Source organism: Bubalus bubalis, chromosome 8 (assembly GCF_019923935.1).
Source record: "Bubalus bubalis isolate 160015118507 breed Murrah chromosome 8, NDDB_SH_1, whole genome shotgun sequence".
Taxonomy (NCBI): domain Eukaryota; kingdom Metazoa; phylum Chordata; class Mammalia; order Artiodactyla; family Bovidae; genus Bubalus; species Bubalus bubalis.
Window position 1 is genome coordinate 71,327,607 of NC_059164.1, and position 26,855 is coordinate 71,354,461.

The 26,855-nt window shown below is 42.8% G+C and overlaps 2 long non-coding RNA genes across 2 annotated transcripts; one reads left to right on the plus strand and one right to left on the minus strand.

Annotated features, from left to right (window-relative positions):
• Window positions 1-435: 435 nt before the first annotated feature.
• Window positions 436-3,996, plus strand: LOC123334760. Its single transcript, XR_006552875.2, has 2 exons — window positions 436-844; window positions 1,322-3,996. It is a non-coding gene; the product is annotated as an uncharacterized LOC123334760 (long non-coding RNA).
• LOC123466059 lies at window positions 2,107-15,228 on the minus strand. The gene is made up of 3 exons (XR_006641327.1): window positions 15,214-15,228; window positions 14,780-14,784; window positions 2,107-3,052 (listed from the first exon to the last, which is right to left on the minus strand). It is a non-coding gene; the product is annotated as an uncharacterized LOC123466059 (long non-coding RNA).
• Between the last annotated feature and the right edge of the window lie 11,627 nt (window positions 15,229-26,855).

Consider the following 26,855-nt stretch of genomic DNA (forward strand, 5'->3'; position numbering starts at 1 on the left):
CTGATTGTGATAACCTTGCAGACATCTAAACTGTCTACTGTGGAAGACATAGGGCTCATGGAGTTGACCAGTATCTCACTGGTTTTTAAGGAACACCCTAGAGGCAATGGCACCCCACTCCAGTACTCTTGCTTGGAAAATCCCATGGACGGAGGAGCCTGGTGGGCTGCAGTCCATGGGGTTGCTGAAAGTCAGACATGACTGAGCGACTTCACTTTCACTTTTCACTTTCATGCACTGGAGAAGGAAATGGCAACCCACTCCAGTGTTCTTGCCTGGAGAATCCCAGGGACGGGGGAGCCTGGTGGGCTGCCGTCTATGGGGTCGCACAGAATCAGACACGACTGAAGTGACTTAGCAGTAGAGTATATACACCATACCAGGAGAGTTTATAAATACTTAAACCCTGGCAGCAATTGTGACTGCTGATTGTGATTTAAATGGTCTAGGGTGGGTAATCAGCACTGATAACATATTTTCAAGCTCCCTCAGCTGATTCTAACATAGCCAGGATGAGACCCTTAGTCAGGCCCTTCACTCCCAAGTCACCAAACTCCCACACCTGGTGACATTTGCATTCTGTGACCTTAGGCAGAATGATTCATAATCACTCCTGAAAAAACAGTTGATGGAGATTTCAGCAAGAGCAGGTTCTTCTCCTGAGGGAACCCTGAAACTCTAGGCCTCAGTGATCCCAGCCTATGAGGCAGAGCTTGGAACCATGCACAGAGAGGACATTTTAGCTCAATACTGCATCCTTTTTGCTGCACTCTCCTCCAGGGTGCTGGATGTGGTGAAAACCTGAAGCAAGCAACGATGAGGTGCCTCTGCTGTGATGGGCAAGGTGAGGTTGTACAATAAGAAGAGAGGCTGGAGACAGAGGCGGGTCCCCCAGAGTATCTGGTAGCCCTGTCATGCCATGCCTGTCCCCACCTATTGACATGTTACCTCCATCTGGCTTCAGCCCTACCCCCTCACAGTGGGCCCTCTTCTGAGGTTCTGCTCAGACCCCAGCTAGCAGAGGTACCAGTCTGGGTTTCCTTCTCTCTTATCTCCTCTTGTCCATGTCCCCCCCCCCACCCCCTCCCCCAACCCCCGCACAGGTCAGAAAGGGTGAGAGGGGCACGGCCGGGGTTGAGGCCACCACAGTCCCTCCAGGCCCTGAGGTGAAAAGGCCGAGGTGTAGTGTGAGGTGGGGACGGGGCAGCAGGTAATGTGCTGAGGTAACCTTTTGGCTGCCCGAATGGGCGGTACCAACTCTCTGCCTGTGAGGCCCTCCCTGTTCTCCGCGCCTCACTGCATTCTTCTTTTGTCTCCGTAGCTGCCAGTCTCCTACCTGCCGGACCTTCCTAGAATCCTAGGGCCAGGTCTACTTGGGCCAGACGACGCCAGCGTCCCCCGCCGCCTCAGCGCCTCAGCCCCACGCGCTTGTGCGCCTTCTGAGCATCAGCGGATGGACCTGGGCGGGGGCGGGGCCGGAGGAGGGGGCGGTGGGAAGGTCTGCGGCCTCCAGCACCGCCTTGGCAGATTTTGTTTTTAAACCATGGATTTAGGTTGTAAATTAACTTGTGGGGCGTGGACTGCAGGAAGAACCACCTTCCCTGCCTTCTGTTTTCCCACCAGGGGCTCTGGACAAGCACTTTTTCTATTTACACTTTTATTTTTTCTTTCAAAGGGATGGGATTAGGGGACGAGGGGTGGGGGGCATGGTCTGTAGGCTCCTCTGTGCCCATCTTGCACCTCCAAGGGGCCTGGGGTGTGGGGGTGGGTGTGAGTGTGGGGCGTACTGGAAGATGACAGGCGCCCCGCTCACGCCTGTCACTGTGGGGGGCACCAGTATACCAGCCCTCCGCCCGCAGTCAGCCCCTGCCTCACCACAGACTCCTGTTGCCCATCCCTCTGGGGTCTCAGTGCTCTGGGCAAGGGGAACAACGAAGAGGCTGTGCCCTGCCCTCGGCCCTCACCCCAGAAATGCCAAGGCCTCGCCACCGCCACATCGCCATCCTGCACTGAGGACTCTGGAGGCCATTAGGGGCTGCCTTGTTTGCTGTTGTATTGGGTCTGTGTCGACTCTCCCTCCACCTTTAGTGTTTCGTTTCTTCCCTCCTTTCCTTCCCTCCTGTTCCCACTCCCAAGTTCAGCACAGGTAAAAGGGTTACCCCTCCCTCCCTGCCTCCTGGATCACCAACTCACAGTTGCTTCCTTCTCTTTTATTTTCGTGTGTGTATAATTTATTTTTTTCTTCCTCCCCTTTTCTGTCCTCCCTCCCTCCCTCTCTGCCATGTAACTGGAGGATGTGCAATGAGTTTGCAAACAGCTGGGCTGTCAGGCTGCTTTGCTCTCCAATGTTTCTCCTCTGCCTCCCCTCCTCTTCCTCTCTCCCTACCCTTTCCTTCCTTCAGTGTTTCCTTAGAGCAGTGAGCACTACTTGGAAGCTTGAGAGAAACTAAAATTAAATTGAGAGAGAGAAAAGGAGAGGGAGATGCTGGAAATATCACAGAAACAGCAGCAGATCCATGCAGGCAGGGAAGGTGGTCGATGAAATTTGGACCTTTATAGTTCACAGCTGATTCCCTACCTATAATATCAGATCACATATGTGTCCCATAATCATGGTGACTTCTAGTTTGCATCATCTGTTTTTGTTTTAGACACCAAGTGCACCGTGTGGAATCTGCCAAATTAAGAAATCCCTGTCCTCTCAGTCAATCCTGGCCAATGCTATTTCCACAAATACTTCTTCCTCTACACACCCACTTAGCTCCTTAGCACCAGCCCCCAGCCATGATTTGCTTTAATATTCAAGAAGATTCTGGGAGAAAATAGTAGAAATTTTTGCCATTTGCTTTGAACACACGTGCACAGCCAGTGTTCTCATTTGAGACAAATCACTATGGAGAGGTGTTAGCAAGCAGGTTATTGATTTTCCTGGGAGAACCTCCACATCTTGCTTCTGCATTAGCAGTATATCAAGCCAAAACTGACCCGGCTATCTCCCTCCACACAAAGGATATGTGTACTCAGTGTCTCTCAAATTCAACACACACACACACTTGCATGTACCTTGGAGATTTGTCATTGATCATTGTGAAGAACTGTTCTACAAAGTGCAGGAGGTATTTAATGTCCCTGACCCACACCCCCGCCCCAAATGCCAGTGGCAGCCCCAGTTGCTGTAATAACCAAAAGACTCCCTTAGGTTTTGCAGTATCCCCCAAGGTGTTTGTATCATCCCAGAATGAGAACCATAGCTGGCTCTGTGTCGGGTATTTGCCCTCACTCTTCAGTGCAGTTGTTCTCAACCGTGCGGAGATTTCAAAACCCCTGATGGCTGAGTACCACCTCTAGAGATTCTGATCAATTGGTCCAAACTGCATCTTAGGCATCAGGAATTTAAAAAGAGCCCAGCTGATTCTAATGGGTAGCTGAGGTCAGCCTTTCCAGCTGAGTCCAAAAGTCTGGGACTCTCTACAGTTACAGATTTGGCCAGCATCTGTCACAGGTTAACACAATGTGAGCCGAAGCAACTGCTTTGAGCCAGGACTAACATTCCACTCCATTCACCAGGCTGCTAATGCTGGATCTGATAGCCTCTTGGCTATTCTGTACCCTGACCCCTGCCTGTGCAGCAACGTATGGGTCAGTGAGAAGCTAACTGCTAGATGAAGCAGCCCCTCACCATCTCATCGCCTCTAGGAAACACCCTAAAAGGGGAAACGAATTGTGTATACATTTCTCGACTCAGAGAAAAACAGGAATCTCAGTCTTAGGAGCAGAATCCTTCTAGTTGCCCAAGGCCTTCTGGGGTGGGGCGTGGGGGGTGGTGGCTCATTACCAACAATGTGCCAGTAAATGTCTCCAAGCAGAACTGTTTAATTATCATGGTTTTTAGCTATCCGCCACTGCATTCTTTAATGAACATCTCCTTCTTTGTGTGTCCCGGGAGACCCCACCCCTCTCTTGTTCTCACTTATCTGGCTCGAGTTTCCTAAGAACCTTGGTTAATGGGGCAACAAAGATAATTATTGGTCTCAGAAAAATTGTTTGTTATATTTGAAAGAAAGATAAGTGAAAGTCGCTTAGTCATGTCCAACTCTTTGCAACCCCATGGACTGTGCTGTAGCCCACCAGGCTCTTCTATCCATGGGGATTCTCCAGGCAAGGATACTGGCCCTCCTCCAGGGGATCTTCCAAACCCAGGGATCGAACCCAGGTTTCCCACATTGCAGGAGGATTCTTTACCATCTGAGCTACCTATCTAAAGGTACAGGCCTCCCTGGTGGCTCAACTGGTGAAGAATCCACCTACAGTGCAGAAAACCTGGGTTCAATCCCTGGGTTGGGAAGATCCCCTGGAGAAGGAAATGGCAACCCACTCCAGTATTCTTCCCATGGACAGAGGAGCCTGGCAGGCTACAGTCCATGGGGTCACAAGAGTGAGACACAACTTAGTGACTAAACCACCATCTAAAGGTATTGTTGTTGTTGTATTGTTTTAGGAAGTGGACAAGCTTGGATTCTATGGAAGGTAGACAACCTTTTAAGAAGACAACTGAGAGAGCACACCTCTGGTTTGCTCCTGGCTAATGGGGTGGGGAGAGCCCTGTGTTTGCCAAGTTCAATGGTGTTAATACTCTCACCAGGCTGATTTCAAGCTACTGACATTTTAACAACTGACTGTCTTATCTCCTTTCCCATCTTCTCAAACATATACACGATTGGAAGCTCCCTAAGATTTATCAATTTATATATTGTAAATCCAGTATATGATTTATATACTGGAAATGCACCCTGTGAAAATGTAGTGGAGTAGCTGACCACAACCTGGGATAAAAGATGCTCAGATTCTCTGAGAGGAGACCCTGGGAAAACTGGGAGCAGTGTGCTAGCCAGCCACAGACATGGACATGCAGAGGAGAGACTCAGAGTGGGGTGTGGAGATGGAAGTCAAGACACCATCCATCCACCAAGCAAGGCACCAGGCTTCAATAAGCGCTCTGGGTTAATTAGCCCTTTCCTTCACATTAGAAACCCAGGTGGTGTGAAGAATGTATTTTGAAATAATCCAGGGAAGGAATCACAAAACTGAAGACTGAGTTACTTTCAGGTCCAGAAGGCCTGGGGATGGTGCTTTTTGAGTCTCTGGACAACGTAGCATGACCCTGGGGGACCCACCTGTTTAGCTGTAGGGCTGCAGGGCCATATGTGAGGAGGATTTGAGCCACATGGGGATGTTTGACCTTTGTGTGCACACACTGACTTTACACTTGGGGAATGCTATTTCTAAGCATTCACCACATTGCTATTCACATCAGTGTCTTCATAAAATGAGCCAGGAAAAAGAGAAAAAATTCACAACACTTTTGCAGATATAAATAATAATACCAAAAGGCAGTATTTACTATGCAACAGGCACTGTTCTACTTTTCACATAGTGACATTTAATCCTCAGAATTGTTCTATGTATGAGGTGAGTGCTATGATAAAGCACATTTTACAAATAAGGAAACTGAGGCACAGACTGCTTTAGTAACTTTCCCAAGTATACATGTTAATAAGTGGCAGAGTGAGAATGAAGCCTGGCTTGGAGTACGGGCTCCACTGTACATAAGATCTCTCCTTTTGATCACTGAGCCTTGGCCAGTGGGTGTCCTGGTTCTGTGCACATTTTTTTTGACTGTGAGCTATGCTAGGGTGGAAACCCTGAGTGTGGCTTATTAAGATCCTGAGAAGCCCATTCCTGACTTGTGGCGGGGTCTTGCAGGTCTGAGATACTGCTTGGTTTGGGCTTCTGGACACTGCTTTTGCTTTCTCCTCCCAGAAGAGAAAGGAGCCTTACTAACACCAAGTCTACACAAGAACCAGGAAGAGGAATATTTGTAATAGTCCCTTAAATGAAAGCAATCAGATCACTAGTGTGAATTCTTCATGTTGAGGCTAAAACAGAGGTTTCCAGGTCAGTCCAGACTCTGGCGGCCCATGTCTTTGCAACCAGAGTGTCCCATGATGGACTCTGGGGAAAGAGATGCTCTCCCGAGAAGGCTACTTCTGCTGCTACTTGCATGGCCATCCCTCTGCTGGGGAAAATAAAAATATGAACTTGGCCAATGAAATTGACAACTTAATCTAAATTTTACCCCATTGGAAACACTGAAGTCATAATTAGTATTTCCTGGTGAAGGAAGGGATGAACAAATGAACAACTGTGATTTCACTCTGCTACTTGATACTACTGGGGATACTCACTGCCAGTGTTTCACACCAGAGAGAGGGTCTCCTCCTGGGCCACAGACCCCCTTCCTACAGGTCCCTAGGTCTGCTCAGGCTGCTGTGCTTGAGACATCAGCTCCTCAAGACTTTATCTCCTGATTTTGTCCCCACTGTGTCTTACATCCTGCATGTGTGGGGCAAAAAATCAAAGGATTAGTGTGTGGTTGAACCTCAGGGTATCTTACATGTTTCACAGGAGGAAGCAAGGCATGAGGTTCTTCATCCATAGCTCTGTAATTGCACACACTCCCGGCTGCTCATCCTGCCTGTGCCTCATCCGGTAAGGTAAGATATGATGTAACTCAGACTCTTATCTGAGGATTTGTTTTTTACATGTGAGTCACATTTAAACCCCAAACAATATATTTTCCTCTTTTTCTATAAAAAAGAAAATGCGTTCTTTTTTTAAAATGTCTTGGTCTTGTTTATTTTTTCTTCCAAAAGAAGAAGTAAAATATAAATCCGTTATGTTGTGCTGAGTCACTCCGTCATGCCTGATTCTTTGTGACCCTTTTAGACTGTAGCCCATGAGGCTTCTCTCTCCATGGGATTTTTCAGACAAGAATACCAGAGTGGGTTGCCATTTTCTTTTCCCAACCCAGGGATTGAACCCAAGTCTCCTTTGTCTCCTGAATTGCAGGCAGATTCTTTTCATCAGGGCACCTTAAATTCTTTATAACAAAGTATTATCAAAAGGCTCAGTGATTTCATGGACATATTTTCTGAAGAACTAAGAGGCATTACTGCATACCCAGAAGCTTCCCTGACACACTGCAACAGAAAGGGTCTTGAGATGTTCAAATGTGAAATTATTACTGTACTTTTCCTACCATTTGGCTGAACTATTTCCTGCCTATCAAGGAATCTCTATCAAGGAGTACACATTCCAGCTGTACTCCACCTTTGTTTTCAACAAGTGGAATATTGCCCAGATCAGAATTTGAAGCTACTAACATGCATGGAGGATCCAGAACACAGCATGACTGAGGAAGTGGGGAATACCCATGCAGAAGTTGTGTACAACAACTTACGGGATACCACAGATGCGTTCCTTGAACTTGACCAGTGACTAATGTTATAAGGAATGGTCAGAGAGCTATGCTCATTCTCGGGAAAACATTTTAATTTAAAAAGAGATTTTCAACAATTGCCATGTTGGGATGGACCACTGGGTTTAGGAATAGAAAGTTACTGGGCTGTAAAGGATAAGACATTCCAACTCTAGGCCAGGATCCTTTGTGCTCACCAAGGAGAAAAAATATGCAAATGATGCAAAGCTTACAACTTGGCTTTATTAAGGCAGTCAGGGTCCTGTGTGACAGCCAGGGTCCTGACCCAGGAATGTGGGGACTGGGATCAAGTTCTCACTCTGCTCCTGTCTAACTGGTCAGTCACTAGGCATCTCTGAGGCTGTTTTCCCATCCAGTATGAAGGACTAGAACAGCACAGTGCCTGTCACCTAAGTAGTAAGTGTTGAGGGAAGGAAGGAAGGCAGGCTTCTCAAGCACTGCTGCAGACTCAAGTTACAATAATACATGACCCCTCACCCTACTCACTTTCTAAAGCCCCCAAATACTAATTTAACCCCCATGAGAAGTGGGGGGCTCTGGGAACAGTAACTCCTCAATGAGTTGTGAGTTGAGAAGGAAGAGGCATCTTGGATCAGTTACAGGGTTTATGATGGGCACACAGCCCCTCCTTTCCCAATTAGTGTGATGAGGTTTAATGCCTCATCCAAGTCTTTTATGCTCTATCCAGGTCATGCAGTTTTTCCCAAAGCCTCCAAACTCAGGCTGCTCTGCCCTTCCTGAGCCCCCTCTTACTTCTGTGTCATAGCCAGAGCTCCCTTCTCTAAGAGCTCTTGGTCACCAGGAAAGCAATGATCTTGCTTCCTAATGCTCCTTGTTTAGGAGGAATTGCCCTCTTCACAATCACCCAGCTGCCAGACATTCTCCCCTGCCTTCAGAAATGCCTTGCCTAGGTAGGTCATTCTTCCTTTACAAATAAAGCCAGCAAAAAGAGGTAGTGTGTCTCAGCTCTTATCCCCCCCCTTGCTCCTCCCTCTGCATCCTTTTGGACCCCACAGTTCCTCTGAGATTGAGTAATCCATCTTCCTCCTCTCAACCAAACACGACAGGGACAAAATTATGAATGTCTGAAAAGCCATAGCCTTTTCCTCCCTGTCAAATGCATGAAAGTCTTGTTGCCAGTATGACATTCTCCAATCTCTCTCCGCCTCCCATCCCCACTTTATTGTGCATCCTGGGGTCATGAGCAGAGGAAGCTCATGAAAATTCACACTGAAAAGGAAAATAGAAGAAAAAATAAAAACAGGTTTTAAAATGATGTGTAGTGTCGACAAAGGAAAAGAGAATCATGTAGGTTTTATGAAGTTTTTGTTTACAAGTTGAGGGAGTGGAAAGAGAGTTTTGGGATTTAGCAGTAGTCTGTATAGAATTCATTGAGAATGGCTGAGAGAGAGAGAGGAGAGGGGAATGGAGAGGAAGAGAGAGAAAGAGAATAAGAAACAGAACATTTATAAAGGGTTTGCTGCATTAAGAAAATACTTCCCTGGCAGTCCAGCAGTTAAGATTTCACCTTCCAATGCAGGGGTTGTGAGTTCGATCCCTGGTCAGGAGCTAAGATCCCACAAGCCTTGTGGCCAAAAAATGAAAACATAAAACAGAAGCAATAGTGTAACAAATTCAACAAAGACTTTAAAATGGTCTGCATCAAAAAAAACTTAAAAAAAAAAGAAAGAAAATACTTCTTCTAGAGACTTGAGTAACAGTTTAAAGTACTGTTCATGACTTCATGATGGCTACACATCTTTCAATATGTTTCAGCACCAAGTTGCTCACAGACACATCTGCTTATATCAATAAACTGGGGACAGTGACTTACATGAAGGTGGCCTTTTCCCTAGACTGTGTTCCTACATGTTCCTTCTCTGCCCCTGACCTATACAAGCATTTATGTATTGATCCATTTTATCCTCCCCTAAGATATAAATAGCTGAATCCCAGGTGGCACTAGTGGTAAAGAATCCACCTGCCAATGTAGGGGATACATGTTTGATCCCTGGATCAGGAAGATCCCCCGGAGAAGGAAATGGCAATCCAGTTTAGTATTCTTGCCCGGGAAATCTCATGGACGAACCTAAGTCACTTATTCTTGCCTCAGACATACTAGAGTTTTTTTTTAAGTCCTCATTACTTGGGAGGATGGGTGTTGCCTCTCTCACTTTAGAAACTCCTTCTCTCCCTTCTGACCCAAAAGTCCCCCCCATTGCAATCAGCATGATGATGAAGTGAAGTTACTCAGTCCTGTCTGACTCTTTGCAACTCCATGGACTGTAGCCTACAAGGCTCCCCCATCCATGGAATTTTCCAGGCAAGAGTACTGGAGTGGGTCGTCATTTCCTTCTCCAGGGGATCTTTCCAACCCAGGGATTGAACCCAGGTCTCCTGCATTGATGGCAGATGCTTTACCATCTGAGCCACCATGCAATAGCTGCAGGAAAATAAGGCAAGGATGGTGGGGCAGGAGATGCTGGAGACCAAGTGGGAAGGGAAGTTATTAGGTTCTTTGGGGAGATATCCTCAGGGTTAACATCAGTATCTGTAAATGAATAGACTCAGAAAATTATTTTTCCTTAAAGTTATGATTAGCAAGGGGAAACATTACTCTGTAAAAGTCTAGTTTTCCTGGAAGCCACAGGAAAAAAAAGGTTTGGGAAACATACAAGCATGTGGTGTTCCACATACTCCAAAGACCTATTTTAGAGCATTTTCTATCTGTGAAGTCCTTAAACTCTCTCCCAATTCTTAACCAGCAATGTCAATTAAGTGGATAATGAAGACAGGCAGTACCACAAAATTTCCATCAAAAGGCAATTCAGTGCTTTCATAACAGCAGGGATAGCTACTAGTACTTAGAAATCAGAAGTGGCTCATCTATCTTCAGGGATAATTTATATGACTTGGATGACATGAAATTTAACACAGATCTATCCAAAAGGATGGTGATTTAATACTCCAGATTTAAAAAAAAAAAAGTAAGGCTTTGCTACCATTAGGTGAATTTCACTTCACGCCATTTTATTTTCATTTGAAGAAAAATCTGTTTAAAAAATAATTTTAAAACTTTTTTTTTCAATGGTGGGCAGAACCCTAAGTTCAAACATCTGGCCAGAGTTAAGCCTCTATGCTTCCAGTAAGAAGACCAAAGGAGACTTGTGACTGTGAAACAAAGAATTGGATCCAAACTGTCCCTAGGAGATGAAGCCATGGAAAGATGAATTTTTTATTGCTTACCTACAAGTTCTGGACATGAGATGCAAACAATTTCCTCCTTGCAATTCTATAAGAAAGAAAACTGCCATGGCTATCAGTTTCTCTTGAGGATCCTTACCCTTAGCACCCGATTGGCCCCAGGAAATACCTGGCCACAGAAAAACCCTCTGCCCCAATGCTGAACAACCTTCCCCTTTTGAAATTCCCCTAACTTTTGCTTGCGCTCTTGCGCCAACCAAGACTATCAGATATACTTAAAGATCAAACAGAAAGTTTCCCCAACTTTCATTTCCAGTCAGATGTTGTCTCAATGTTTCCTCTTTTTATTCATTAAAACTTACTTTTCTTTCTAACATCCTTGAACCCCTGTGGAAATGAAAGGACAGCAGATGGATGCTCTTGCCAAAAATTTATGAAAATACAGCCTTTGATTTTTTGTTTTTGTTTTTGTCTCAGGCTTAGTTTTTCTTTTACACCTGTCAGCGGGGGCAGTGTTACTCTCAAAGTATTGAAGAGTAATAGGAAGTTCAGTGGGACTAGTGATTGTCCAGAGCCACACAGGGAAGCTGGAATTTGGACCCAGCTCTGTCTGCCCCCAAGTCATGCATTTTCTCTTACCAATACAAAGTACGTAGGCCTGGACTCTCAATGCCTTGGACTGTCTGTTTGCATCATCAAGGCTACACATGATGTGCATTTGAAGTTGATTTCACTTATGACACAATATTGAGATAAAAGAGGGATATGGGACAACGTTTGATTTGTTCAACTCAGAATCCTATAGCTATGGCTGAATCTGGACTCCTCCAGGGATGTTCCCCAAGACAATCAGAATTCCACATCGGACTCACCTGGAAATATTTTTAAAGCCCTTATTCTGAGTCTGTAGGTCTGGGCTGAGACTGAGATCCTGCATGTCTGATAAAGTGCCCAGGTGAAACCAATGCTGCAGGTCGAAGGCATCAGGTCATTATTCACAACCCTGGCCACATATCAGAATCACCTGGCAGCCTTTTAAACACTACTAAAGCCCAGGCCCAGGGCCCTCATTTCTGATTTGATTACCTGTGTGGATCATAACCAATTGTGGAAAATTCTGAAAGAGATGGAAATACCAGACCACCTGGCATGCCTCTTGAGAAATCTGTATGCAGGTCAGGAAGCAACAGTTAGAAACTGGACATGGAACAACAGACTGGTTCCAAATAGAGAAAGGAGTATGTCAAGGCTGTATATTGTTACCCTGCTTATTTAACTTATACGCAGAGTACATCATGAGAAATCCTGGACTGGATGAAGCACAAGCTGGAATCAAGATTGCTGGGAGAAATATCAATAACCTCTGATATGCAGATGACACCACTCTTATGGCAGAAAGTGAAGAAGAACTAAGGAGCCTCTTGATAAAAGTAAAAGAGGAGGGTGAAAAGGTTGGCTTAAAGCTCAACATTCAGAAACCTAAGATCATGGCATCTGGTCCCATCACTTCATGGCAGATAGATGGGGAAACAGTGGAAACAGTAGCTGACTTTATTTTTTGAGGCTCCAAAATCACTGCAGATGGTGACTGCAGCCATGAAATTAAAAGACACTTACTTCTTGGAAGGAAAGTTATGACCAATCTAGACAGCATATTAAAAAGCAGAGACATTACTTTACCAACAAAGGTCCATCTCGTCAAGGCTATGGTTTTTCCAGTAGTCATGTATGGATGTGACAGTTGGACTATAAAGAAAGCTGAGCACCAAAGAATTGCTGCTTTTGAACTGTGGTGTTGGAGACGACTCTTGAGAGTCCCTTGAACTGCAAGGAGATCCAACCTGTCCATCCTAAAGGAGATCAGTCCTGGGTGTTCATTGGAAGGACTGATGTTGAAGCTGAAACTCCAATACTTTGGCCGGCTGATGCGAAGAGCTAACTCATCTGAAAAGACCCTGATGCTGGGAAAGATTGAAGGCAGGAGGAGAAGGGGCAGACAGAGGATGAGATTGTTGGATGGCATCACTGACTCAATGGAGATGAGTTTGAGTAGACTCTGGAAATTGGTGACGGACAAGGAGGCCTGGCTTGCTGTGGTCCATGGGATCGTGAAGAGCTGGACACGACTGAGCGACTGAACTGACTAAACTGAGTGGGCGTTGGGCGTAGGCACCAACACTCTAGAATCCTTTCAGCAGACAGGCATGAGAACCACTGCTGAAGAGCTTTAAGGTAATTAACTCTGGCACATTCCACTTAGATAAGAAAGGATGAGATGGCTGCACAGAAAATGAGAAGCTTCATTGGTGCCTGTATTTTTCTGTTTAAGTTAAGGTAGCCTTTGTTTTCTGTAACTGTATTCAGTTTAAATGCTTGTGTATTAGTAACAACATTTTAAAATATGTTTTCTCATCAGGAAGCTGGTTTTTCTCTGTGGTCCCAGCAACCAGCAAAACTGAGTGATAAGGTTTAGTGCACCAGGAAGATGGGACAGGACTGCCCAAATCAGAGAAGTCCACGGACTAAGGACAGAAAGGAAGGCTATCCCAGGGTGCAGTAGGGGGAGGGTGGGGAAAGACAAGAAGGGTAGGAGAAGCCCAGCAGTTGAAAAAGAAAGCATTTCAGAGGAGAACAAGAAGGAAATGAGTTAAGAAACCATTTGTCCCTGATCATGTCAACAGAAAAGACCAGGAACTTACCACTGGGTGGACTTTGACAGCAGATAACAGGATGCCCCATAACTATGGAGATAAAGGACATCCCTGCAGAGGTAGAGAAACCCAGAGGACCACACAGATCCCAGCACCTGGATCTCCAGCCTCTCTGTCTCCAGACACCATTTTCGCTGGAAAAAGGCAGGGGAGGGAAATTTTAAAAACCGATATAGATCATTTAATTAAAGGAGACATTTTGATTTTTTAAAAAAGACTAAGTATCTTCATATGGCAAAGTTAAGTGTCTTTGGCCATCCAACCACCCTCAGCAAAGAGAAGGCAGGTTTGTTCCCAGAACACTTAGAAGAAATAAAGGATACTGCTTTTCTCTGGAGCATGATTAAGTCGTCTTTCTCTGTGAATTGTTGACCCTACATACTGGGCAAAGAACAAAGTCCCACATTTCCTCAATGGGACATAAAGGGAAGCAGGAGAAAGATCTTTCTAGTAAAAAAATACAGACAATAATTGCTGTGTCTGCTGGATACTGCACCGAAGTACACATATCAAAATGCTTTCTAAAATCTGGCCAGGTAGAGAAAGTAACTTCTTAGTTATTTGTGAATTTGGTAGGAAAAGGGATGTTACATTACTTAATAACCAAATCAAGTATCCTAAAGAAGTCCTTTCCACACCTTCCACAGCTTCTTAGGTCACTATTTGGTTTTTATCTCCCCTTGCCTCCCCTGTACACTTACCCACTACCCTTTCAGGCCTCCAACCCCTCCCAAGATAGGATCATTAAGAAGAAAGTTCTCAAAAGGACATAGGCTCTTTAGTATATACCTGGAGACTATATTGAGAAGCCACCAATCTAAGCAATAGAAACTCATTTAAAGTGTTCTCTTGTATTAAGCAGTTCCTTCTATTTTCTGTATCCTGCTGCTTTGACATCTAGGGTCTTGCTGACCCTGGACAGACTGCCTTTCCCAGAGCTAGCCAGTTCCTACAGAGAGTAAATAGCTCATCTCTGAGTATGTCTTTCATATGCAAACCAACCAATTCAGAGTCCACACCTCAAACTATCTCCTCTATTGGCTTTCAAACCCTAATCATTCCAGGCCAAGTACCAGAAAACTAGGGACAGTCCTTATGCCCCAGTTGCTGTGGTTGTTTAGTTGCTAGCTTGAGTCCTACTCTTTTGTGACCCCTTGGACTGTCCACGGGATTTTCCAGGCATTTCCTTCTCCAGGGGATCTTCCCAACTCAGGAATCAAACCTGTGGCTCCTGCCATGTCTCCTGCATTACAAGTGGTTTCTTTACGGCTGAGCCACCAGGGAAGCCCTCTATGCTCCAGAACCCTCCAAAATTATTCAAACTAGCCAATCCTAAACCTGCTTATCTGCCTTGCCCATTCCTTCCCATGCAAACCATAATAAAGGTTTTCCCCTCACTCCTACCTCCTGACTAACCCTGGTGCTTCCCCATGCCCCTGTGTGTCCTGCCATACCTCCTATTTCTAGGAAACTGTGAGTAAACCTTTTCCTTCATGACAGTCACTTCTGTGTATGCATGTCTTACCACACCTGATTACAATAAATCCTAGGTACCCTTGTAACACTTTGTTCTGTTACCATTCCCCAGGCCAGACCAGAAAGGGCCACATGCCTCATCCCTCCTCCTTAAGAATGCACAGCCTCTCCACCTCCAAATCCCCATAGAGGAAAACCAAATGCCGACTGATGGACTGGGAGAGAGAACGGAGAGGAGTCAAGAAACGACAGCACCTCCTTTTAAAACGGTACTGAAAGAGGAAAGAGAGTCAAAATTTTAAATGACCCTTTTCTCCACATTCTGGGAAATTATGTGAAAACTAAAGATAGAGGAGGCACAGTGAACACAGCAGCTTTTCCACTGCTGTGGGGGATTTAGGTCTAGGAGTCCAATCTCAGGAATAACCATTACGGATTCTAGTCCTGAAGGCTACTAGATTTTCATAATAAAATATTGGATACACACACACACACATATATATAAGAATGATAAGATTGAAGAGGAAAGAGAATAAACAGGCAAGAAAGGCAATTGGCTTAGTGTAGACTGAGAGGCAACTCAAACAATAAAGCAAAGAATTTTTGGTAACACCCTTTTTGTTCCTCATTCAGGCTTGATCCTCTAATTGCAAAAATTCCCCTGCTTCACCCATCCCACTATCACAGCCCCTGGATTGCACACCATAAACAGTACTTCCCTGCCCTTTCAAAAAGTCAAAACAAAGGGGTTAAAGTTATTTCACTACCACTTTCAAAGACTCCCCAGCCCTCTGAGATTTCCTTACTAAAGCTTCTGCTTACTCACCACATAGCTAAAGCTTAATCTGGTTACATGGCATTTTAATGTGGTATTTTACCATTTACAAAGCACTTTCAGTCCTATCACCTCACTGGATTCTCCCAACAATCCTGTGAGGTCAGCAGGAATTAATTTTCTGATAAAATCCCTCTCTGTTCATCAATCCTTCAATATCAAGGAAACCTCAGCAAAATTTCATTATTAGAACACGGTGAATACTAATGGGATTCAAATCCTTTTGAAGCTATTTCCATCAATCCTCTCAAGCTTCTCTCTAGACAGCCAAACAGAATTCCCTTCAACAGGGGCTGAATCCTGACATGAAACTTTGGACAGTGGAACTTATTCTAGCACCATTGTGTATATAATACCTAGATAAAGACCTGCAGTAAAAAAACATCTATATTCTATGCATTCATTTATCACTCATGAAAAACTCAGATGCAAGAGATTCAGGAAGTAGAGGTGGAAAAATGTATTCAGAGCTCACTACAGCTAAAGCCATAATTAGGAACCTTGTACTTGCCAGCACCTAAGTACTAATCTTTAAGATGGTGCAAATATTCAGAAAAACTAATACATCCTTGTTAGTGCTATGCTGCTCTTTCCAGTATATGAAAGTGTGATTTTTAAAACTTATAAACTAGATTATAACTTGCAGATAAACCTTACTTTGTACAATAGATTCCTTTTCAAAAACTGTGTGTGCTGACTGCACTTTTGTCAGTTAGGTGGCATTTATATGAAAGGATATGAGAAAGAGAGAGTGGGTTAACCATTAAAAGAATGCAATAGATATATTTTATAACTGGAGAATAATCACCTTACAAAGCCAGGTCTCTTTTAATTTATACATTGTGTAAATCTGTAATTTTACATGTCATATTTCCTTGAAATGGGATACATATGGATTTAGTTTGCAGAACAATTAAAGTCATTTAGAGGCCTTTTATTGTTAAAAATGATTTTATATATAATAACTGCTAGTGGTTGCACCAAGTATAGAATCTGAATGTACTTTCCTATTTCCATTTCTTTTATGAACTAGGTATGAAAGAGAAAGTGAAGTTGCTCAGTTGTGTCCGACTCTTTGCAACCCCATGGACTGTAGCCTACCAGTCTCCTCTGTCCAAGGGATTTTCCAGGCAAGAGTACTGGAGTGGGTTGCCATTTTCTTCTCCAGAGGATCTTCCCAACCCAGGGATAGAACCTGGGTCTCCCGCACTGTAGGCAGATGCTTTACCATCTGAGCTACCAGGGTCAAGTCCAACTACGTATATAACTAAGCAAATTATTGTTGTGACTTGGTTTCTTCTGTAAAGTGAGAAGACTGAATTAAGTTATTTTTCATTCACTGAATTTCTATATATATTGGTTTAACCTCTGCAGTTAACATATGTCAGGATGTTAATATACATCAAAATGAATTTTCTACAAACAATTTTTACATTTTTCCCCCATGGCTTTAATGTTACTAAATTCAAGACTGCTTAATGCCTCCACCACATTGTTATTTTGCAAGATGCTTTATGTTTTCAGCCTTGTTTACTCCTGTGAAGCAAAGAATATTGCTTGGGGGAAAAAACCTATGCACCGCCATCCAATGGATAATCATTACATTTATGACCTTGAATGTCTATTGAATTTCTCTTTGTGTGTTTATTATCCCATATTCAGCCAATCACCATATGTTCTTCTCTAGATAGTTATTACTGTCAGGGATATGCTTATAAGATTTACTTTTTGTCATTATTTATTTCTTAATCATAGTTATACCCTGGACATAAATGAGAGATGACAGATGCATCATTTTCCCAACCCTAGCAGAAAAAAAAAAAAAAAAAAAAGGAATGTACTCAGAATCAAACAGTGTAGCAAATATGCACTTCTTTGCTTCAGAACAGTGCTAGAATCAGGGCTGTTGTGTTTGGCTGTGTGGATTGTAAGCTGCACAACTCTCAGGGACAACATTAGCATCCTATGAATGGTATGTGAATGGTATCCGTGGCACAGTGCGATATACAACCTGGTGAGCTGTATACTGAGACCCTTGCTGAAACATTTGCACAACTTAGACCAGTTAGCATATTTCCAGAGGAAGCAGGCAATTCTAATAGTAGTGTATCCAATACCACGGGATTTACAGTAGGCAAGCTAAAACCAGAGGTAAGCTCAATCAAACAGAAGCAACCACCGAATGTCCATAACTGACATATTTCTCCTTGCTTCTAAATTCCTACCATTTAAGGATATAAGCACCACCTCCCTTTTTTCATTATTTTCAAAACTCCTTGCAGTACAGCTTATGTTGATCCAACTTACTGATATAGTATTCTCCCAGGTCACCAGTGACATGATATGGACTGAATTTCTCTTACCATTATTTTTTTTACTTCTGTCCAGCATTTAATTTTGCTGACTACCCTCCTGGTTTTCGCCCTGTCTTTCTGAGATGGTTTCTTTCTTAAGGTTCAGTGATACATGGTGAAGAACTTATCAGAGGGGAACCTTGTATGGATGAAACCTGAATTTGCTAGCAAAGTTGCCAGCTACATTCCAGGCAAGAAAAAGAAATCACCTGAGTACCTCTAAAGGGGATCTCCCTTAAAGAGGCACAGGAAAGGAGCCTCCACCTTGGGAGAGGAATTAATCACAAGAGAGGCAAGAATGGGTATAGTATTTTGGCCATATCCTGTCTGGGACTTCTGCTTTCTGCTCTGGCTTCATCATGTTTTCAACATAGAGAATCTTGTCACCGGTGGGAGAGCACACTGCACCCAGGCTTCCAGGACTCGAGTGCCTACAGATAAGCATAATCCTGGAAGCTAACTTCTTCTCAAGGAACTGTTGGGAGAGGATGTGCCCCAGTTCTCTCCTCCCTAGCCATGGGAGGAGAGAACCAGCCTCTACCAGTGAGATCTGAGCCCTGGTTATAGGGCAGCTTTATGTGTAGAGATGGGCGCCCCCCAATCTGTCTAGTCAAGGACCTCACTCTACCCTGGGAATCTCAACCACTGAAGAAACCTAACACCCCTCTCCCCAGTGTTTCTAAACCAGTTGGGACTCTCATCCACCTTGGCTCAAACCTCTGCTGAGATATCAAGAACTGAGTGCTTTCACCCTAGAGCCACTGTGGGAACTGGGTCTTCAGCCAGCTTCTGATATTTAGACACAGCTTTCTAAGATAAGCTTCTACTCACTCACAGTTAGAAAAATGAGGTAGGATTGAGTCAGCATTAAGGGACCCCAAGTACAGCATAAGGATAAATCTTTGCTAGGAGGTAGTTAGGATTGCTGCTGCTGCTGCTAAGTCGCTTCAGTCGTGTCCGACTCTGTGCAACCCTATGGACGGCAGTCTACCAGGCCTCTCCATCCATGGGATTCTCCAGGCAAGAACACTGGAGTGGGTTGTCATTTCCTTCTCCAATGCATGAAAGTGGAAAGTGAAAGTGAAGTCGTTCAGTCATGTCTGATTCTTAGCGACCCCATGGACTGCAGCCTACCAGGCTCCTCCGTCCATGGGATTTTCCAGGCAACAGTACTGGAGTGGGGTGCCATTTATTTTCAAAAGATACAGATGTAGAGAGTCTCAGATATTTTTCCTCTGAGGAAAAACAAAGCACAGCAGTCACAATACCAAAGTATAGATGGCACCCCAGTCCTAATGTGAAACACTGGTGGTCCTCTTTCCCCTCTAACTGACCTTCTGACCTTTCAATGTCTTTTCTTTCTCATATCCCTCCCCTGAGACATAGGCTAAGGTGCACTTCACTAACCTGTGCTACTCTTTCTAATATCTTCTTTACATATCACATGAACTTCACAACTTTAGCAACCTCCTAGGCAGCAACTGGAAAAGCTCTCGATTTGGAGACAGCCCAGGGGGAGCAATCCTGGAGATGTCCTTACACTGCAAACCCAAACCAAAGGTAAACTGCTCATACAATACATCACAATAAAGACCAACCCATGCACCTGGAAAAGAGACACAATCCCATGTATGAAGAACTGAAGGGCCTGATGAGTTCGAAAAGACCAGAAGTGGAGAGACCACAGGGGGAAAAGTGAAGCTGATTTTGCTGACTTGAAAGAAGGCTAAACCCAACTAGTAAGCAGGGAGAAGCACTGAGTTCCACTCAAGACTAATCCTCAAATAAAGACTTCCTCCAGACAAAACAACCTTATGAGTTTTAGATGTTAAAGAAAAATTAATAGTCTTACAAATCACAAAGAAGATAGGAGGGATAATGTTTAAAGAAGAGAGAGGAAAAACAATATCTAACTTTGTCTCAAGTGAGAAGAGGAGCAGACTTAAGTAGAAAATCTACAGATCAGAATACAGGTGTGATCACAACACACACCAGCCCAGCTGATTCTTCTTTTGGAAAGAAGGGCATATTCCAGGACCTAGTGACTGAATTTGGCACAAATTCTTGATCTTCAAGGATACCTATAAGAAACAATGGAAAATGAAAAGTAGAAGAAAACCACTCAGAGGAGAAATATACTACACAGAATACTGACCATACTCAAGGTTAATGTCATGAAACAGATCAAGACAAGAAATTCATAAAGATTATGAAGCTGAAAAACATAATAAGTAATGCTGTAAGAGGCATATTGGGAGACTTTAATGGTAAGTAAAAGATTTTCAAGTATGTCTGTGGAAATTTATCCCCCCAAAATATATTATAGGAAATTAGAAGATGCCACCCCCAGATATTCTACTTTGACATAAGGATTATTTTGTGCTGAAGGCAATTAAGAAGCAGACACAAGAAACACTCTGCCTTCCCCCTTTCCACTAGGAAGGGAGGACAATTTTAATTGTTGGAGACAACTTTAAATTTATTATATCAAAGATAGCACCAGAGAAAACTACATAACAAACTTTACTAAAACAAACTTTATTTTCAATTGTTGTTGTTGTTGTTCAGTCACTCAGTCGTGTCCAGCTCTTTGCAACCCCAAGGACTGAAGGATACCAGCCTTCCCTGTTCTTCACTATCTCCTGGAGTTTGCTCAAACTCATGTCCATTGAGTCGATGATAGTTTTCCCCATTTATTTAAATACTTTCTCACAGTTTGTGGTTGTTCAGTCACTCCATCGTGTCTGACTCCTTGCGCCATGGACTGCTGCATACCAGGCTTCCCTGTCCTTCACCATCTCCCACAGCTTGCTCAAACTCATGTCCATTGATTCAGTGATGCCATCCAACCATCTCACCCTCTGTCTTCCCCTTCTCCTCTTGCCTTCATTTTTTCCCAACATCAGGGTCTTTTCTGATGATTCAGTTCTTCACATCAGGTGGCCAAAGTTATTGGAGCTTCAACTTCAGCATCAGTCTTTCCAAAGAATATTCACGGTTGATTTCCCTTACAGTTGATCTCCTTGCAGTCCAAGGGACTCTCAAGAGCCTTCTCTAACATCACAGTTCAAAAGCATCAATTCTTCAGCACTCAGCCTTCTTTATCATCCAGCTGTCATATCCATACATGACTACTGTAAAAACCATAGCTTTGACTATATGGACCTTTGTCAGCAAATTAATGTCTCTGCTTTTTAATATGCTGTCTAGGTTTGTCAGAGCTTTCCTTCTAAAGAGCAAGCATCTTTTAATTTTATGGCTGCAGTCACCTTCTGCAGTGATTTTCATGGTTGCTGCTAAGTCACTTCAGTCGTGTCCAACTCTGTGCGACCCCATAGATGGCAGCCCACCAGGCTCCCTGTCCCTGGGATTCTCCAGGCAAGAGTACTGAAGTGGGGTGCCATTGCCTTCTCCATATATAGTCACTGCTGGTGCTGCTGCTAAGTCGCTTCAGTCATGTCCCACTCTGTGCGACCCCATAGACGGCAGCCCACCAGGCTCCCCCATCCCTGGGATTCTCCAGGCAAGAATACTGGAGTGGGTTGCCATTTCCTTCTCCAATGCATGAAAGTCAAAAGTGAAAGTGAAGTCACTCAGTCATGCCTGACCCTCAGCGACCCCATGGACTGCAGCCTACCAGGCTCCTCTGTTCATGGGATTTTCCAGGCAAGAGTACTGGAGTGGGGTGCCATTGCTTTCTCCGGATTTTCATGGTTAGCTGCCTCTAAAAGCTTAAACTCGTCCTTTTTCTTGATCTTATTGTTTCTCTACAAATTTACTGTCCTTGTAAAGAAGCCTGAAGTTCTAACCACCCTCTTTGAGTTACTCATCACTGTGCTTATCCCACGTATACGCACTCTGCACATGTTAATAAACTTCTAGGATTTTGTTTTTTCTCTTGTTAATCTGTCTTTTGGGGCTTCCCCTACGGCTCAGGGAAGAAGCTGGTAAAGAACCTACCTGCCAATGCAGGAGACACAGGAGATGTGAATTCAATCTATTTGGGTTGGGAAGATCCCCTGGAGAAGGAAATGGCAACCAGCTCCAGTATTCTTGCCTGGAAAATTCTAAGGACAGAGGAGCCTGGGGGGTATAGTCCATGGGGTCACAAAGAATTGAACATGACTGAGCATGCACACATGCAGTCTTTTGTCAGTCTAATCCGTAGGGTCCCAGGCAGAGCATCTATGAGGGTAGATGGAAAAATGTTTCCTCCCCTAAATATTCTAGCATATAATATGTATTTAAGAAAAACCAAAAGTCAACATTTTAGCCTGCCATATTCTCCCATCAGAGTGCCATAAAACTTAATTTTTAAATCATTAAAATGTGCCTAGCTCTGTGAACATTAGAAAAAGGGATAGGAAAGCTCCCAAATAGTATATGCACCCTTTCCCCTCATCTTACAGTGTATGCTCAGATACTTGCAGTTTCAAAAACTCTATTCCAAATATCCCAATTCCTTCTCAATCCTTTCACTTAAGCCAACTGAATTAAGTACTTTTAGCACCAGGTTCTTAAGAAAGAGGCCTATTTCTCAGAGCATCTTAGGAAAAATTGGCACCAATCATCTATCCATCCTATACTCCCACACTTGGGTCCAGGTTTTCTCTCTGGGATGGAAATTGCATACACAGGATTAGGAACTCTTCTTGGACAATGGCCCAGGCCTCTAAATTCAGTAGCTTATTTGGAAGAGGCTAAAAAGTCAAAACAGGGCTCCAAATGACTGTTCTTTTCCTGTGCTCTTTGAGTTTGTTGCCTCAGAAGTGGAACCTTACTTCCCCAGGGCCTTATTTCTGCCCAAGGCTAGCTACATGCACCAGGAACCCAGGGCTCTATTTATCTAGAATAGCAGAGAAGGCGATGGCACCCCACTCCAGTACTCTTGCCTGGAAAATCCCATAGATGGAGGAGCCTGGTGGGCTGCAGTCCATGGGGTCACGACTGAGCAACTTCACTTTCACTTTTGACTTTCATGCTTTGGAGAAGGAAATGGCAACCCACTCCAGTGTTCTTGCCTGGAGAATCCCAGGGACGGGGGAGCTGGCGGGCTGCCGTCTATGGGGTCACACAGAGTTGGACATGACTGAAGCGACTTAGCAGCAGCAGCAAGATGTAGCAATGCTAGAAACTAACTCATATGGACAATTGTGGATGAGTACAGTTATTTTTGTTTCCTTTTCAAAGTACTTTCAGTATAGGAAACACACTCCGCCCTTGATCTCTTTCCTTGTTTCCCTGTAAAAGCACCAGGTCTTGATGGCTTCCTGCTTTGTATCCACTGTTCTCCTGTCAGGAACAGTTCTCCTCCCTGCTTCCTTGTTACGTGGAAACTCCTACTTGGTGTTCAAGTCTCACATTAGATGTCCCTTTCCTCCAGTCTTTCCTTGACTCCCCAAGACTGGGTTACATAACTTTGCTTGCTGTTCAAGTATAGCCTCTACCTATTAACATCCTAATATATATATATATTGCTCTGTAGTTGGGCATACTCATCTGTGTGGCCCAGAGACTTGTAAGCCTCGAGGATAGGAACTGCCCTTAAGATGTTACCATTCTTTAATATCTCCAATGCCTAGCACAGATCCAGGCACAGAGAAGGGACACAGTAAATCTTTTGTTGGAACAAAAAAGTAATATGGACCCACTATTCAATATTACAATGTACTAAAGTAAACTCCAGCTGGGTTGAAAGACTTCAGCAATTAAAAACTAAAATAAAATTGGAGAAAGCATATGGAATCTCTGTGAAAAAAAGAAACTACACTAAATACTGAAAATATTGAAATTGTCATCAGAGAAAAGATGGATAACTTCAAAAATATAAAAATGAAAGCAAAATACAGTAAAAATCTATTAAATAGGTAGGAATCCAACAGAATGAGGGAGAAGTGATGAACATTACTAAAGCTTAGCATTTAACATACATAAATAATTGATACAAATACATGACCTTATTCTATAATTGAAAAGGGGAAATACCTGCTAAAAAGTACAAATTGCAAAAATTCCACTGCCTCAGTAACAATTCAAGAAATACAGATTTTAAAAGTTTTGTGGTAATATATACCTATTAAAATAAATAAAGTAACACATCCCAATATTTTCACAATTCTGTGGGAAAATACAACTATTACTGTAGATATTATAAGTTGTTTCAGTCTGGAGAGAAATCTGGCAATATGAGAAAAAGAACCAGAAGATATTTATATTTGATACTTTATAATTTAACTTTGAAGGGTACATCCTAAGGAATTAGGCTAAAAGATGACCAAAGGTAAGCTGTGTAAAGAATTTCATAGCAGAACTATTCAGAGATAATGAAAACTAGAAACAGTCCAAGTGCCAGTTGATAGAATTAGAGTATGTAAGTGTAATGGGCATCTATCAATGTAGCATGAATATGATAAGCACACGGACTGTGGTCCAGCTGTGGGAACCTGATATGAAGTTAAGGGAAAGAGAAAAATGCAAAATCCAAAACATGTACACAGAGGTGGCTGCCATATAAAGGTTGGAATGGAATTCAGAGATACTGTATCCTGCTTAGCTTTTAATCTTCTCTGGCTTCATTTGTCAGTAAAATTGCTTTTTTCCATCCTCATGTATTTAAGGGAAAAAAAGGACAGTCTAAGAAAGGAAGTAAGATGTTACTGCACAAGCATTTTAATTGATATGCAATGTACATAAAGCTTATTGCTGACTATTATGATTAAAATCATTATTATTTAATGTACCAAGGCCAGACTTTTTTATTAAGTAAAAGTCAACTAATTAAAAGAAAGGGTATGCACTGGCTGCGTGAGCACATCCTCCATCACATATCAGGTCCTGTGTTCTGGAACATTCTCTCCCAGCTACAATGCATGCACACACCCCTTCCTCCATCCCCCTCTCTGCCCTGTGCCTACCACCCTCTCTTCTCTCTAGTCATTTCTGCCACTCCTTTATAGTTAAGCAAGGTTAGTTTAGGGATTATACCTGGACCTGTTTGGAGTAATGAAAGGCAGCCAAGAGCAGTTTGAGGTGACAAGGACGACTGCGGATACTAACTAGGCAAGGGCTACGAGGAAAGCTGGCTGCCCAGGGAGCCGTGGCCCAGCTCACGAGGACCAGCTCAGCCCTCACTGCTCCACGTCTCAGTCAAAGTGAACCGCAGCTACCTTGCGTTTCATATCATAGAGTTGAGCAATATGATTTTTCAGTTCCTTTCCTTCAATTTTATTCTTCTTAGTGAGATGGGGAGTGGGGTCTGTTATACGGTTGACCCACAGTCAAGGAAGTATCATGTCTCTAAACTTTGATTTCTCCCTTTTTTCCCTTATCACAATTCCCAAGGTGATTTTTTTTATTCATTGCCTCAATTTCTTTCTAACCCTGCTGATGTGACATTTTTCTTTGGCCATTACATTTTTGTATTTCTTTTGGAGTCCTCTGAAGTATTTTATAAAATAAACCTGATTTTAAGAACAGTTTTAGACTTACAGATTCTGAAGTATTTTAAAATATGTAAGTTTTTTTTAATATTCATGTAAAACATACAAAATACTCATAATTTTGGCTAAAAAAGTTATTTTGTAAGTGCTAAAATATTTCTACATTTTTGTCCACTAGAAAAATTAAGGTTATAAAGCAGCTACTAATTAAGAATATATCATTTTGATTCCTAGCCAGTCCTGGGCATGGTTAAGCAGCTAAATTGTTCTTCTTCATCTTTTTCTTTTATAACAAATAGCATTGCTCCCTTTTAAAGGCAGAAAAATGGCATAAAATTAAACGGTTAGAATTTTTGCTGTGTTTAATGTCAAATATTTAAATGGAAAAAAACATTAAAATGTAAGTGATAAAATCAATTCTTTAAAATGTTAACTTTTATAAAAACAGAGCCAATTATTCACTAATCATATTTCTATTAGATGTTCTTATAGGCTCTTACTGTATTACAGAACTTTCTAGAAGCATATACTTTGCATAGCTTACAGTTTTTAAAACTATTAGGAACTAACTCCTTAAAGAAATAGCTCAAGACTTGGGGGTTCACTTGAGGCATCAAGGCAACCTCAAGAAGCTTGGTTAAGTAAAGATTTGTACATGAACCAGGGAACGATCAAGTGGTGTGGACTTTTTAAGTTTGTTGGATTGTGGGTTGTGGACTTCATGACAAATGGAAATGGGTCTCTAGGTATCATAGTATTTACTTCCCAGCAATGGGATTAAATTCCTCAGGAATATCTTAGCAAGACAATGCACATTTGAGAAATTTGTAACAAAATAGAAATGGAGCAATAAATTGGAAATGACCCAATGGAAGTTTTTGTGAATGGTCTTTCTGTTCATAAAATAAAGTAGTAAGATAAACAGGGCATAGATGATTTTTAGGGCAGAGAGATTACTCTGTATGATACTCCAATAGTGAAAACATACACTATACACTGTCCAAACCCATAGAATGTATAACACTGGCATGAACCCTAAGGTAAACTACACGCTTGGGTGATAATGATATATTAATGTAAATTCATCAGTTGTAAAAAATGTACCTGTTGGGGGGAGCCATCAGAATGGGAGACACTATGCATGTGTAAGGGAAGAAGATAAGTGGGAAATCTCTATACCTTCTGCTCAATTTTGCTGTGAATCTCAAAGTAATCTAAAAAATATTTTTTTAAATACACTAAATAAAAAAAAAAATGAGTGACCCTTTATGCACCTAATTAGTAATAGTGTATTATATATTACTAATTTCCATGAACTATTCCTCACTTAACTAAAAACGTTTTTGCTTACTTTTCTTGGAGTTTCAACCGTACATTTATGAATTCTCATTGTTGTAGATATTTGCGCAATAATGGGCCTTATGACTCAGAGTTCCTACATCCTGCTTCTGGGAAACTGCCTAGTTTGCAAGGGCCCAGAATAATCTGACTGCTTTA